The sequence below is a fragment of the Lutra lutra genome, chromosome 4 (genome assembly GCF_902655055.1).
Source record: "Lutra lutra chromosome 4, mLutLut1.2, whole genome shotgun sequence".
NCBI lineage: Eukaryota > Metazoa > Chordata > Mammalia > Carnivora > Mustelidae > Lutra > Lutra lutra.
In genome coordinates this window covers 110,012,973-110,028,543 of record NC_062281.1, presented here as the reverse complement: position 1 = coordinate 110,028,543, position 15,571 = coordinate 110,012,973, and the positions used below count along the sequence as shown (strand labels likewise).

The 15,571-nt window shown below is 35.1% G+C and overlaps 1 protein-coding gene and 1 pseudogene across 1 annotated transcript in view; both read right to left on the bottom strand.

The window, feature by feature from the left end:
- Nucleotides 1–15,571, bottom strand: part of OLFM3 (olfactomedin 3) — a 203,673-nt gene that overhangs the window by 98,093 nt on the left and 90,009 nt on the right. The gene's annotated exons all lie outside the window — the stretch shown is intronic.
- On the bottom strand, nucleotides 1,028–2,041 carry LOC125099050 (60S ribosomal protein L7-like; annotated as a pseudogene).

Sequence of the window (15,571 nt, the reverse complement as noted above, 5' to 3'; positions counted from 1 at the left end):
AGCTTGTGAATAGCAGCAATTGAGTAATAGATTCAATAATTTATTGAATAATAAAATTAAAAGTTGCATAGTTATCTAACAATTACCCTTTCCAGAATTTTCTTTTTCAAAATATGACATTTGTAGAAAAAAAGTGGCCACTTTTTAATCTAGAAAATTGAATAGTTTTACTTGGAAATACTGAGTTTACAGTATGTTTACATATCTTTCCTCTTCCCTTCCTATTTTCTACCCTCTTCTGTCTCTTTCTGTGCCTTTTTTTCTGTATCTCTTCATTTTAATGTCTAAGACTATTGAAGTGGACCAAATAATCTTGCCTACTTGTGTTTTTAAAATGATGAAAAATTGGAGCACCTGGGTGGCTCAGACAGTTAAACTTCTGCCTTCAGCTCAGGTCATGATCCCAGGGTAGTAGGATCGAGCCCCGTGCCAGGCTCCCTTCTCAGTGGGGGAGCCTGCTTCTCCCTTTCCTTCTGTCCCCCTGTTCACGCCCTCTCTCCATCTCTCTATTTCAAATAAATAAATAAAATCTTAAAAAAAAAGAAATGGTGAAATTTACATTACTTGCAAATTGTAGTAACTGTTTCATCGATGTCCAGAGAGGCAGGCAGAGAAAGAGGAGGAAGCAGGCTCCCCGCGGAGCAGAGAGCCCGATGCGGGGCTCAATCCCAGAACCCTGGGATTGTGACCTGAGCCAAAGGCAAAGGCTTTAACCCACTGAGCCACCCAGACGCCCCACGATGTACAAACCTACTTGCTTAACACCCATGCATTGCTCTTCATTATCCTGGCCTCAGTAAAGAAACCAGAGTCTGGTAGAACCCTTCAGAAGAGAGTCTGTTTATAGCAAATATTTGCCCTTCTTATTCCCCTTCTAATTGCTTAACAAAGGCAATTGTATTCATAATTTGCTATTATTTTTATCCTTAATATATTTGATGAAAAATAATAGAGAAACAGGATTTGAGTATTTCCAAGTAGATTGTATGGTAGCTTGTTCATTCCTTCATTCTTTTTATTTTTCCCCCCATTTGAGAGTAGTCATTTATTAACTGGCCAGATTACAACAATAATCATGGTAGATACCTTAGTTCATCCTTCTAATAAGCCTGTTGATCTTGTCTTCCCTGTTGCTGGCATCTCCACCTTCTACAAAATGAGTGGTCTTTTTCTTCATTCCCTCTCATGTGGAAGATAACTTAAAGGGCCATAAAAAGTTGTTTGCTTCTTTAAACCATTTTCTTTTTTTTTTTTTAAAGATTTTATTTATTTATTTGACAGAGTTCACAAGTAGGCAGAGAGGCAGGCAGAGAGAGAGGGGTAAGTAGGCTCCCCGCTGAGCAGAGAGCCCAATGCAGGACTCCATCTCAGGACCTGAGATCATGACCTGAGCCAAAGGCAGAGGCTTAACCCACTGAGCCACCCAGGCGCCCCTGAAACATTTTCTAACAGTATAGATCTTATGAATCAGATCTTCCATGAAGATAATGCCATATTTACCAAGAGATCAGGCAATCAATACATTATCTCTCAGGGCAATTCGCTTCTTGTTGATTTTGCTATAACCACTCTTGTAGATCAGTTCATTCACTGGCTTCAGGTTTGGGTACCCCCATGCTATGTATGGTTGCACAATCCTTAGCATGTTAGCTGAAGCCTTGTTGAGCTTAACAAAGGTGCCATTGAGGATCTGGGGAAGGTAAAGAAGCTGCAAAACCATTCGAACTTTTGGGCTCATAGCACTGATACTTCTGATCCTGATGACAAACGCCAACTTGGGTTCTGCAGGAACACAGAAGTTGCCAGCTTTTCTTGCCATCTCCGCCATTTCAATCTTAGTTCTGTACATCTGCCTATATTCCTTGTGGTAACGCTTAGCTTTTTCATGCATAAGCTTCCTCCTTGCCTTTCGAAGCATCTTTTGAGCAAACTCCTTCCTCAGACGCTTGACCTTTAACGCTGTGAAATTCCTTTGCTTCTTTTTAGGGGTTTCTGGCATAGCAGGAACCTTCTTTTTCTTCTCTTCTGCACCCTCCATAGTTCCAGCCAGGAAAGAGGAGGCTCATTTGTTCATCCTTTCATTCATTTGTTCTACTAATGAGCCTTAATCCCTAAATGCTTGATCTCTCTTGTAGGTAAAAAGATCTTTAGAGATCTGTAGGAGCCAATTTGTGGTGGGTAAGAAAGCTGTCAAACTGACAAGGGTGAACACAGTCAACAAAGCTAACTTCTCTTGTGCCTCAATTGGTTTAAATTTGGTTTCCAGAGTCAGTTAATAGAAGATATTCCAGAGACCCAGAAATATAAATTAAGCGGCAGACTAGTGAGATGTCAGAAGGGATGTGATTATTGTAATATGATATTTTGTAGAACAATCTCTTTTGAGATATTAACAATATATATACACTGAGACTTAAAAAATGGAATGTATATAAATTATTTGGTTTATTAAATCAGTGTTGAGATTTGGTCTAGATGATTTAAACCCTTAGAATAATTTTTTTAGGTGGATTGACTTCTATTCATTTTATGCTGTGTAAACTCAGAAGAGAATTATACTTTCTCAGAATGTGTCACTTAATATTTTCTATTTTAAAAAAGAAATAGGGTTTATAGCATAAGCATGACTATTTTAATATTTGCCTCTGTGTCACATTTAAATTCTCCTTTTACAATTCATTTTAAATAAGTTTCTCAGCTCAGTGACTATAACAATAATACAAATTGTAACTGTATTTCAACAACTTAAACTATTTGTTCTTTAAGCATCTTTAACACAAATCACATGCATTAAAAGGACAGTTAGTTACCTTATTTGAGCTTTCCATTAGTCTACTTGGAAATGTTTTCACCAAGTGGAGCTGGAAATACACTTACAATAAGCACCTGAGAGATTTATTTTATTCAGAACTCTCAGGATATAGAAGTCATGACCCCAGTATTGAGCTGTTTACCTTTCACAAAAAGAATAAATACAAATACCAATAGACACTCTGCTTACTTTCAGGTCAGCTAGGGGTGGAGTGACTAAGTAAGATGAATGGATTCAGGGTTTTAACATGTTTCTCTGTGAACCCTTTCGTAGGAATCTTTATGTCCTTGTACATGCTACTAAACTTTTTTCCAGCCTCAATTAATGGGATTGATTTCTTCTTCATCAATTTTACCATGGTCCCGGACTAAATTCCTCTATTGGCTTATTCGTTTGCATTCTGTTGTCTTGTTTCCGATGGATTCCCCACAACCCTAAGCCTCCAGTTCAGTCGCTAGAGATAAATTATGCATATCAGTACATGCTGACCAAATTGCTTTTTATTAAGTCATGATTTTGACCTTAGACTCATGTGTTATTCTGTCTTGGTAAGCCTCAAGGAGATTTAAGTGTGTATGTGCTTAAATTAAAGTAGGTCTAAATTCCATGCTTTGTTCATTTTCCAGGAGTCTTATACTAATGTTATAGAATAATGAGAACTTTTAATGATTTTTTTTTCTTCCATTGAAAACTCTGTCCCCTCCTCTTGGGCCTAATTCTGGACCTTCAGTCCACACTGATACCTCCTGAGAGGATGTTGAATGGTCTGGCATGGTCCCAGGAATGGTGCTTTACAAATTGTGTGGTTTCACTATTATATCATTAAATTAATTTACTTGGCCATGATTACCTTTTGAAATTGAAATGGAAAAGAATATCAGATTAATTTAATAATTTTTACATTTGTGGAATAGATGTATAAACTGAGAAATTTCCAGTATGTTGTGTGCTTGTTTGTGGTAAATGTATATTATTTATTCTGCTTTGTGTTTGTGAAGCTTTAAAGCACAGAACAAGGTTTCTCAGTTTAGAATCTTCAAATGGATCCATCTAAAAGGTAGATGATGATGATGATGATGATGGTAATAATAATAATAACAGTAAAATGGTGGGTAACATTGTTTGCTTAGATTGGCTTTTGTAATATAATGTATTTACAAGCACATATGCAATCTGTGTGTATAAAGATTAGGGATAAATTTATTATTCATTTTATTCTTAAATAACTAAAAAGCGAAACAATTGCAAGTAAGACTTTAAAACTACAATAATAAAGTTTAAATTAATAACATCAATGTGGCATACACAACTGCTTTCTTGAATTTAATATGACCAGGCTGGGTTTAATAATATAAATATATATTAGCATTTAAAAATTTTCATTTGGTATTAATTTTATCTTTTAATTTTAAGACTTTTGTGTCATCCTGGAATCAGTGTCCTGGTCATTGTAGTTCTCATGCCCACTTACGGGGACTCTTACTACTAAAAAACTGCTATAATTACATTGGTAAGTTCTAGAAAGAGTGGAAGCAGTTTGTTCCCTCACAATGTGCACATGATACTAATTGGGGTTCTCCAAGTCTCTCTCTCTCTCTCTCTTTTTTTTTTTTTTTTTTTTTTGCATTTTGCATGCTTATCCCCTTTGTACGTATTAATCTCCATTTTCTGGTCACTTTTTTCTATTTGAACTGAAAAATGTTTGTTTTATATCATTACTTGACCTCATTTGACCCTCCCTAAGAGCAGATGCAGTAAAAGGCAAAAAGAAAGGTAAATGCAAAAAATAAAATCCTACTGCAAAACCAGGATAAAAGATGCCCACAAATAATTCAGAACATGATTGGATTTAGCTCCTTTTTAGCTTATATTTGAAAGAAAGAACCCAAAATTTGAAACCTGTCTTTAGAATCTTTCAGAATATATTCATGGACTCAAGAAGTTCATAGACCTCAATATGGAAAACTTGTCCTAGAGAATCCCTCCAACTTTTTTCATTGCAGGGGTGTGTGTGTGTGTGTGTGTGTGTGTGTGTGTATGTATGTGTGTGTGAGATGTGTCTCAATTACCCATAGAAAAATAATCTGATAGCAAGAATATTGAAAAAATCAAAATGGTAACAATGTAGGAATTTATAAGTTCATAACTGGTACTGTCAGTTATCCTAAAAATACATTATTCACTACAAAATATTTAAAAAACAGATACCATGACCAACACAAGATAGCAGTTATGACCTTTTAATAGGAAAAAGTTCTATGACTTAGTAGAATTCCAATAATTTGCATTTGCATATGTACATGTTAAACTTTATAAAATGTTTAAGTGTTATATGGCAGAACACTAAATTACAATACTAAGTCAAGTCCCCAGTTTTAATTTGTGATTCCTAAATTGTTTTCTTTTAACAAGTAACTACAGTAGTCCTCAAGTGAATATGAAAATGAAAACCAGTGGAAAAGGTATGAAACTAAAGTTTGTATTCTAAAAAAATCCACTTGTATTTGCAGGAATCTTTGTGGACAGTGAATTACACACTAGGAAATGCTGCACTAAGAGTTTAATATAAAATTAGAAGGAGTTATAAATTTATCAACCTTTAGGAAAGTAAATTATTCTACAGTAAACATAAAATTGACCTATATGTAATTAATCAGTTCTGTAATTAGTACAGCCAACAATAGATTAGCCTAATCTAAGTAACTTATCTGATAGAAACAGGAAAATCATTATTTTTAAAGTAAGTACAACTTTTAAGATTACAATTAGGAATATAGTTTGTAAGATCATAAAAGGAAAAAAAACTCTCTAAGGTGACTTTCTGAAATATCTTTTGAGATAAATAATATCAACAGTTAGTACATTTCTATTAAGTATCTACTCAGCTTGAAAAGCTGTGTTTGAAAGCAATATGTATATTATATTTATATAAGGCTTTCTTTTATATCTCTTTTAGGCACTTACTTATTTTTTTAATTTTAATTTTTTAATTTAATTTTTAAAATTTTTATTAGCATATTATGTATTGTTAGCCCCAGGGTACAGGTCTGCAAATCATCAGGCTTACACACTTCACAGCACTCACCTTATAGGCACTTATTTGTTAGTTTTGGGATAGAAGGGATTTTCAAAGGAAACAAGTCATCCTCCCCTAATGTTTATCCATATTGGAAATATCCATAGCTTACTAAAAAATATTTTAGAGAGGTCATTCCATTTATTGTTTTATAGAGGATGATTTTAAAATATTAATATTTTGAGCAAGTATGATGTAGGAGATAAGATTGGGTAGAATATCTCATTTCCTTATCATCAGAGATTTTAATATTAAATCACATTGCATTGCTTCCTTGATGTGACTTTACTTGGAAAAGTAGGATTTTCCCCTTAGGTTTATCATTTCAAAATAAATAACCCTATTCCAAGGGGAAAATATTTTTTAACTATGTAATATGTTTTTCGACGGTGCCAGGGCATAGAGAAAAATAACAGAAATGTTACGTATAGTTGCTTGGTATTTTCAAATTGCATCACAATTTCAAAATGATCTTTCAGGAAAGAACTTAAAGAACTTGACGGAAGGACAATTCCAGTTGGGAAAATTAATGGCAATTCTCTGTCTTTTGGTATTTATGCATGCTAGACAAAAAGAAATCTGTTTTTTTTTTTTCCATTTTGCAAAGCTTCAAAGACCATAAACAAACAAATGACTTTAAAATATTTCATTACAATTCCAGCTCTACATTCTAACCTAAGTTAGAGATTCCTAGGTCATATAATGGATTAACAGATTCATATGACCTGGCTCACATACACTTCAGAGTGTACCGTCACTTGTAACATTCAGTCTAGGTTTCAGAGTTTTGCAAAAAGGATTTTTTTTTTCCAGGATGTTTTGTTTGGGTCCTAATTATGACAGCTACATTTTTGCTTAGTATCAATCAAACATGTTACTGAATTTAGCCTTTATAAAAAACTTTCTAAGGTGGGTAATATAATCTTTTTTGACAGATTAGGAAACTGAAAGAGCTAAATAAGTTTAAACTACTTACCATAGGTCATATAACTTGTAGGTAGCAGATCTAGGGCTTGGTTTTTGGCTGATTTCAAACATGTACTATAACAGCGCTTCTACTTGTGAAGTGATGAGAAGTTTTGAAATTGTAGTAGGAGAGTAAATGTAATTCTAGATGATGTTTCGATCTGACTTTTTGAAGTTTAAGTGATTATATTTAATACTGAGTGATTTGGGAAATTATTTTATATCCACAAGTATGAATTTCTAATTAAAAAAAAAAACAGAATTGGATGGTAAGAGTAGAAAATCCTGAACATTTATTTAATTCATTCCACAAACATTCATATGGATACCCTAGAGTGTACAAAGGAAAAAGGCAGTTATATTAGGTATCTATTGCTGTGTAACAAAGCACCGCAAAACCTAGTTGCTTTGAACAACAAACATTTATTATCTCACAGTTTCTCTATGTCAGGAATCTGGGTATAGTTCAGCTGGTTGCTCTGTGTCAAGGTCTCTCCCAAGGCCCTAATTAAGGCTGGAGTTGTGATCATATCTGCAGGTTCAAATGGGGGAAGATCTGCTTATGAGTTACTTGTTGTTGGCAGGACAGTCTCACAGGTTGTTGAACAGATGGTGCATTTCCTCATGGCGATTAGCCTGAGACTGCCCTTAGTTCCTTGCTATGCAGACCTAGCTTTATGGCAGCTCACGAACTGATCAAACAAGAACAGGTGAAACGAGAGGCTGGGCAGCAAGACTGCAAGCAAAGTCTCTTTGTAACCTCATAATGAAATTGTAATTTTATCACTTTTGCATATTCTGTTCATTAGGAGGGAGTCACTAGATGGGGCCCATAGGGTTACATAAGGGCATGAATAACAAGCAGGGATCTTTGGGGAAAATATAGAAACTTCCTACCAAAGCAAACAATATTTGTTAGTGGCTGGTTAATGTTTGGCAATTGAATTAAGAGTTTGACAAATTAGCATACCTTTCATCTCATGAGTTTAATCTATAGGAGTCTCCCCAAAGGAAATGATTCTCATCCAAGAATAATTTTTAATTGCAGAAAAGGAATTTTCAATAAAAATAGATTGAATAAATACAAAACGGATTAAACAGTACATGTGTATGTGTTCAATATGTAAATAAATAATTTAAATGTAGAAATTTATATATGTTTTATTTAACATTTAATATGTACAGTTTTATTTATTAAACTTCCTGTTTTTGTTCTCATGTTAGCTCCTGAGAAAGAACTTCTCTACATATTAGGGCCCTAGTATCTTAGGTTGGATCATAGAAGTTGAATTGTCACAAGAAATTTAAAATCCTTATTTCTAATAGGACATTACCTTACTACACTTTATTTTTTTCCTTTTGCTTATCATAGTCTGATACTATATTACCCACGAACTTACTTCTGTGTTTAATATTTCCCTTACTAGAATGTAAGTTTCAGGATGGCAGGAAGTTTGCCTGTTTTGTTCATTCCCGTGTACAAAACATCTAGATAAGTCCATGGACATAGACTTCAATACTTACTCAAGAAACAAATGAAATGCAGGCACAGATTGGAACATAAGAGAAAATACTTCATCAGCTTGCAAGTCCATGTCATGTTTGAAAAGGAAACTTTTCCCATAGGAAATGACAGTTGAGCTAAAACAAACTGGAGTTAAAGGAAGGGAAGGTCCTGAACCCATAGTCATGCCAGTCGGTACATGCATTTGAACTTGCCTAGAAGTTCATGATCTGGGTGACATGAAGAAGGCATTCCGGGGGTTGCAGTTTGGCTGCGGGAAATCAAGAGGGGAAAGCAAGCAAATTGGTTGTTAAGGCAAGAAAGTATTTGGAGTGGGGAAATCATGCCGTCAAAGTTAGTTAGTGAAGGCAGCAAAGCCAAGAAGGGGCTCATCATGTAGAAGGAAATTGTAGAGTCAGTGGATTGAGAAGTTTAGTGAGGTCAAAAAACAGGTAAGAGAGTTGCATTTTGGAGGTTCTGGTTGAAACATGAAGCATATTTGTGGTGAAAAAGGCAGAATGGGTCATGGATGTGAATAGCTACAGTAGGTTGGATTCGAAAGTTAATGGGATCTATTTTGAGTTTGTTCTAAAATATTCACTTTATAGATTTAATGAAAATTTAGAAGTTTCTTTCAGAAGTGGATGTGCTACATATATTTTCTAAATAAGGTGAAATGCAATGGGTATTCATGACACTTTTGGATTCTCTATGTCCTTTTACTTCTATTTATATTTAACCATATTGCTATACATAAGTCCCTGTCAACAGGTCAGTTTATTACTATTCTTCAGAGCCTTTTTTTTTTTAATTTCTTTTCAGCGTAACAGTATTCATTGTTTTTGCACCACACCCAGTGAGTGCTCCATGCAATACGTGCCCTCCCTAATACCCACCACCTTGTTCCCCCAACCTCCCACCCCCCGCCCCTTCAAGACCCTCAGGTTGTTTTTCAGAGTCCATAGTCACTCATGATTCACCTCCCCTTCCAATTTCCCTCAACTCCCTTCTCCTCTCTAACTCCCCTTGTCTTCCATGCTATTTGTTATGCTCCACAAATAAGTGAAACCATATGATAATTGACTCTCTCTGCTTGACTTATTTCACTCAGCATAATCTCTTCCAGTCCTGTCCATGTTGCTACAAAAGTTGGGTGTTCATCCTTTCTGATAGAGGCATAATACTTCATAGTGTATATGGACCACATCTTCAGAGCCTTTTATATGGTATGAGAGATACGAAGATAATAAGTACAATGATATCTCTACTTTTAATAAACTGGTTAAGAGTAATACTAGTTAAGACAGGCAAACAATATTGTAAAAGGTTTACATTATTTTGGACATGCAAAATAAACAGGTGTCATACCATTTGGGAGAATCAAGGAAGACTTTAGGAAAATAATATTTGAGCAGTGTTTGAAGAATGCATAGAATTTCATCAATCATGTAGGATGAAGTAGAATTTCAGAAGGAGACACATACCTGAGAGAAGGCAGTGAAGATAATCAAGTATGGCAGGCATGTGGAAAAAAGTGAGTAGTCTGTATGGTGATGTGATGCCTTTGTATATGGAGTATAGAGACATAGAACTGGAAAGGTAAGATAGAGCTTTGAAGCTACAGGAATGAATTTAGACTTAATGGAGTGTCTGAAGATTTTCAAGATGGCTAGTGGTATGATCAGCAAAATGTAAAATGGGTAAGGAAGCAGATTAGAAGCAGGAAAACCAACAAAAGGATTATTGTAACCACAAAGGAAAAATAAAATCCTGAACTAGCATTATGGAATTATGAGTGGAGGAAGGTATATAAATGAGAAATATTTGGTGATCTATAGACCTGATAAATATTGAGTTGTGAGGGCAATTGGAGAGTAGGACATTAAAGATAATGCCTTGATTTGGATGGAGATAATGGTGGTACTTTAACAGAAATAGGAAAACCAATAGAAAAGTAATAGAATGAGTTTGATTTTATCTGATTTAATTTAAAATGTTACAGGTAAATCAAAGTGGGAAAGCACAGTGCACAACTGGGAATTGAGTCTCAGATTCATGAACTATCTCAACAGAGAGAAGAGTCAAAAAACTTCAGAATGAATGAAGTCAATTGGTAGAGACCAGAAAGGGCTAAAAACAGAACACATATTTGATAAGAGAGATTACTGATAAGAGAGAGTACCTAAGACAACCAAGGAATGTTTGGAAAGAAGAGGTGAATGATGATGGTACTACATAACCTGGAAGACAAATGAGGAGAGATTTTAAGAAGGAGGGCATGATTGGTGATTAGAAGGTCAGTAGTGGTTTAGAGAGAATAATTTCAATATAATGGTCAGTATACCCATTCAATAGAACAGGTTCACATCAAATCCTGATTACAAGGGATAAATTAGAGGAGTAAATGAATTTTGAGTAAGTGGAGGCTTCAAGATGTGCTCTTTTTCCATAGTTTTGGCAGCAAAATAAGGGGACAGATGGTGTGGAAACTTGAAATAGTTGCATCACAAAGAGGAAATGGAAAAATTGATCATGTTTGTCACCCAAAGAGGAAAGAACTATGAAGAGGAAAAGATTGAAGATGGAAGTGCAACTAAAAGGAATTAAGAAGTTTAGAAAAGACGGAATTGAGGAGACCAGATTAAAAGAGAAGTTTGTGCAAGAAGGAAAATCACCGTCATCGGATTATACAAAAAGTGAAGTGGAAATGCCAGAAATAACTTATGTTAAGGAAATGCCAGTTGTTTGGTCCTAATTATAGTAATCTGTAAAAAAATAATATTTACTATTTGTTTAAGGGTTACTGTTTGCCAGGAGCCATACTCAGTATGTTTATTCGGTAGTTTACACGCACTAACTCATTTGGTATTTCTAAAGGTTCTGTGCAGTATATGCTGTAAATACTCTCATTTAAATGTAGGAAACTGAGGGGCGCCTGGGGGGCTCAGTGGGTTAAGCCTCTGCCTTCGGATCAGGTCGCGATCTCAGGGTCTTGGGATTAAGCCCCACATTGGGTTCTCTGCTCGGCGGGAAGCCTGCTTCCCCCTTTCTCTCTGCCTGCCTCTCTGACTACTTCTGATCTCCCTCTCTCTGTCAAATAAATAAATAAAATCTTAAAAAAAAATAAATGTAGGAAACTGAATCTTGAGTGAATGTAATTTGTTTTAAGCTCTAGTGAGAGATCAGACTGGATTGAACTGAAGACTCTCTGGCTCCAAATCCTTTACCCTTGATCGTCATGCTCAGCGGGTAGATTGAGAACTTGAGGATACAAGGGATTTCTCAGAAGCTGTGGTGATTTAACTCAGACAGCATGGCTCAAAATGTATTTAGTCTGGTTTTATGGTTTCTTCCAGCAGAATCTGGCAGCCCTAGGACAGAGAAGATAGTAGAGAATTTCAGGAATTGCAGGATAAATTTTGCAAAAGGACAAAGGAGAAGAAAAGTCTGACGTGAGAGTTGACACTTACTTGAAATGATTGGCATTAGAATCCAATCTGAGGAGGAAAAGAAGAGAGGCCAAAAGAGAATAGGTAGTTGGAAGCACTGGGAATAACAGGGTTCTGAGCTTCAACAAGATGGACAAGGATAGAATGAATAGGTAAGAGAGAATGAAAAAGTGTATTGAGAGAAGTTTCATTCTTTCAAAATATTTCATGCCAAATAACTGCCATTGTGATAAGTCCTGTGTATATGAAAGTTAATTAGACATAGTTTTCTCCAAGAGGAAAAAGGTTTAATGTGTCTGAAGTAGGGTGGAACTGGGGTTGTTACAGTTATAGAGTTAAGGAACGTGAGACCAAGGATAGGCAAAGATTGTAGTCAAGGTCTGATGTTAATTACTGAGTTGGTGAGATTGGTGATACTGGCTTTAGATAAGTTAGACACAATATAGTTTCTAAATTTTGTTATTTTATACTTTATGATTAATGATGCTTAAGAACTATTAAAATCTATGTATTCTCTCGTTTCCTATCGAAGAAAAACAATTCTTGAAATGATACAGTGAAAACAGTTTTATGTATTTGGATATATGCCCTTCTTAAGGGAATTTGAAATATGAAAATCTCTTTGAAACAAATTGATTTTGTTCTTTTAAAAACAAATTCTTGTATTTTTATTTTTAAAAAGATAAAAAGTTTTCTTACCATAATAATCATTAAGTATCACAAATTATTTCTAGTTTATTTTGAAACGTTTCTCTGATTGTAGCAAAGTAACATGATTGTGTTTTATTTATTAATATGCTGCTGGAAATATCTACACTCCATTCTCCTTTTCTGGATTTAAAGTCCTATGTTGTTGTTCAGACAGCCTTGTATACAAAAATAAGGTATCCTTTCAATTTCCACAAAACCAAGCTTTTGTGAACCTTATTGTTATTCACTATAACTATATATTACTATATCACTATATATTATATATGTGTATATATGCATATATATATATAGTTATATAAAACAACTATAGCAACTATTATTTACTAAATAATATGGACAATTGTGGAATATTTTTTCTTTTGATTCAGTTATTGTTATAGTTTGCCAGGTTATAGTTCTTTATATTATATGGTCCACCATCATAGTTTCCTTGGAGAAACTATTCAGTATCATCAAAAAATAAATGGAAGAAGTTTAAGAAGTAATATTCTTGAGTGATTGAAGATGGCAAAGGATATGGTCAGGGTAGTTGGAACAGAGCTTTAAAACTAATCATGCCAAGTAGGAGGGAAAAAAATCTTGACTTTATTTTAGGAGCCAGTCAGAAGTTATTTGTAACATTTAGCAGGATGGGGAAATGAAGGGATGTTCCATTCTTCATTTCTGAAGATGCAGCTGCTGACTGCAAGTCCTAGACTGAAACATGGTCTCCAGTTCTATAAAAAGAGTGAACGAGAATGAATTTGTCAATTTCTAATTTTTAAGTAACTTGGGATATGTTGTTTATTCTTTAATATGTGGATGAAAGCTAAATCTGTTTTAACCCTTCAATAAATGACTGATACATGTATGAAAACTGTGTACGAACAGAATTGCCAAAAGCTGGTGACCAACAATACAATTCACTAATGATAAATGACTCTTTTCCAAAGAGATTTTCTTCTTGGAAGGTGAAAATGGATAGTAAACAAACCAAGGCAAATAACTTTCTATCATTGAAAATAATTTAGGATTATGGAAATCAGCACCCAGAAAAAGTGAAACTGCTACATCAATTTTCTTCCCATCTATTTACCTTTACTCCCCAAAACTCCCCAATAAGAACCACCACCAGCACCCAGTTAATATTTTAAATAGCTTACTGTCAGCACGTGGTGAACACAGACAAAACTTGTGGTCTTTGGACACAGAAGAATGTTTAAAAAAAAATGAGGAGGCCTGAGGAAGTATTGGTTAAAAATTCTTTCATTATGGTTTAGATAAAAGGAACCTTTCCAAAAATTTCCGAGACAAGGTTTTGGTAGGGATGTTATGGCAAAAGGGTTTTGATGGGTGCGCAGGTGTCACAAATATTTTGCAAATTTCAGGGTTTTTATTTTTCACTAATAAGCCTTCAATCAGCTACTCTTAATCCTAGCATACATTCTTCCACTCTCCCTGCCTCCTCTTTCCTTATTGCAATATTTCAGTGCAACCACAGAGGAAAACGCCTCCCCCAGTTTTTAAAACAGTGAAAGTAATCTCAAGACAACCAAATATTCATTGGATTGCAACGGACTCCAACTGAACTTCCTGGAACATCAAAATCTCATTAAAACCAGTCATTGAATAAGAATATCACTTAGGATACACTCAATTGATGGGACTCAGGCCAATTGTAATTTAATACTCAGTACCCAGGCTGGATATGGGAAACTGTTAGCTCACACAGGTATTAGGTGGCTAAAAGAGTTATTTTACTTTTGATCTGTTTACTTCTTGAGGGAAGCCTACAGTTTGCTCTGGAAGGGTTCCCCTGCTGATTTAAGAAAGTTGTAAAGTAAATTTCTCAGTGGGGTGTGATCATCAAGCTAACAGTTGGTTTCCAGGGAGTAAATAAAGGCCCTGAATCTTACGATTGACAGCATCACAAGGAGGTGGGGCTCTAAAAATTGTGATGACCAGGTTTCAGAATTGAGATTGGCCTTTAATGCCTAAAATCACAGCTGCAGTCAGTATTTTTAAGACAGAGTTACCAGCAGCAGCTAGATCTATGAGAACACTCAACAACTGACTAAAAATTGCCTTTAAGGTCTAATGAATAATTCAGAACCAGAAATAATCTGCCTCTGATGTGGTGCAGAGGACAACAGTTCTCAGCAGGGTACCCAGGAAATGATGTTTTCATATTAGCTTTATAAGGGCTTTCCCCTGCCCCCTTTCCTATCTGGTTAAATCAGTAGTAACCAGTGAGGATCAGGGAAAAACTCATCCCTCCACATCTCTTCCATTTTCTAAAATGAGTGGGAATAGAGCTGAATTCAGAATGCCTGCTCCTTAGGGAGCCAAGGGGAGGAATAGCTATCCCTTCCCCCTGTCCCCTGTAAAACTAGAGATGTTTTTTTGACTGGTAAATCAATTCCAGAGAAACTAGGGTCTAGACTGTCTTGAAGTAATGACGTATAGCAATAGGTCCTCTTAATGATTTGGTGTTAAATACACTGATAAAATGCACCTGATTTCTTATACCATTGCTAAATTATTGAATTAAAACATACATATATTTATAAATGACATGGGCCTAAGTTTAATCCAAAGCCTAGAAATAGTGGAATAATTTAAATATCTGAATACAAGTCATAGGTTTCAGTATTTCCAACTGTGCGTTGCCGAGAAATATTCTCATATTTAATCTCATGTGTTTTATATTACCAGGGAGATCATCATAGAGAAAATTTATTTTAATGCTCTCATTATACATGTGAGAAAACTGGGGTCCAGTGAAGTTAAATAGTTTTCTGTAATGAGATAGTAAGTGGGAATCTGGGTCCAAGATGTAGGATCCTTGGATTCTGGCCTACTCTTTCCATAATTATGTGACTGCCATATTTTAAAGCAAGATGATAAAACCATGGAAAAACCTCATACTTTCCATGTCCTACAAAACTAGAACAAGAATGAATCTCTTATCCTTAACAATGGCAGCTTGTAGATGCAGATTATACAGAGTTCTTGGCAAAAGCTAAACTTTTGACAGAAGAAATGGAAATAGACTTTAATCATTTGGAAATCTG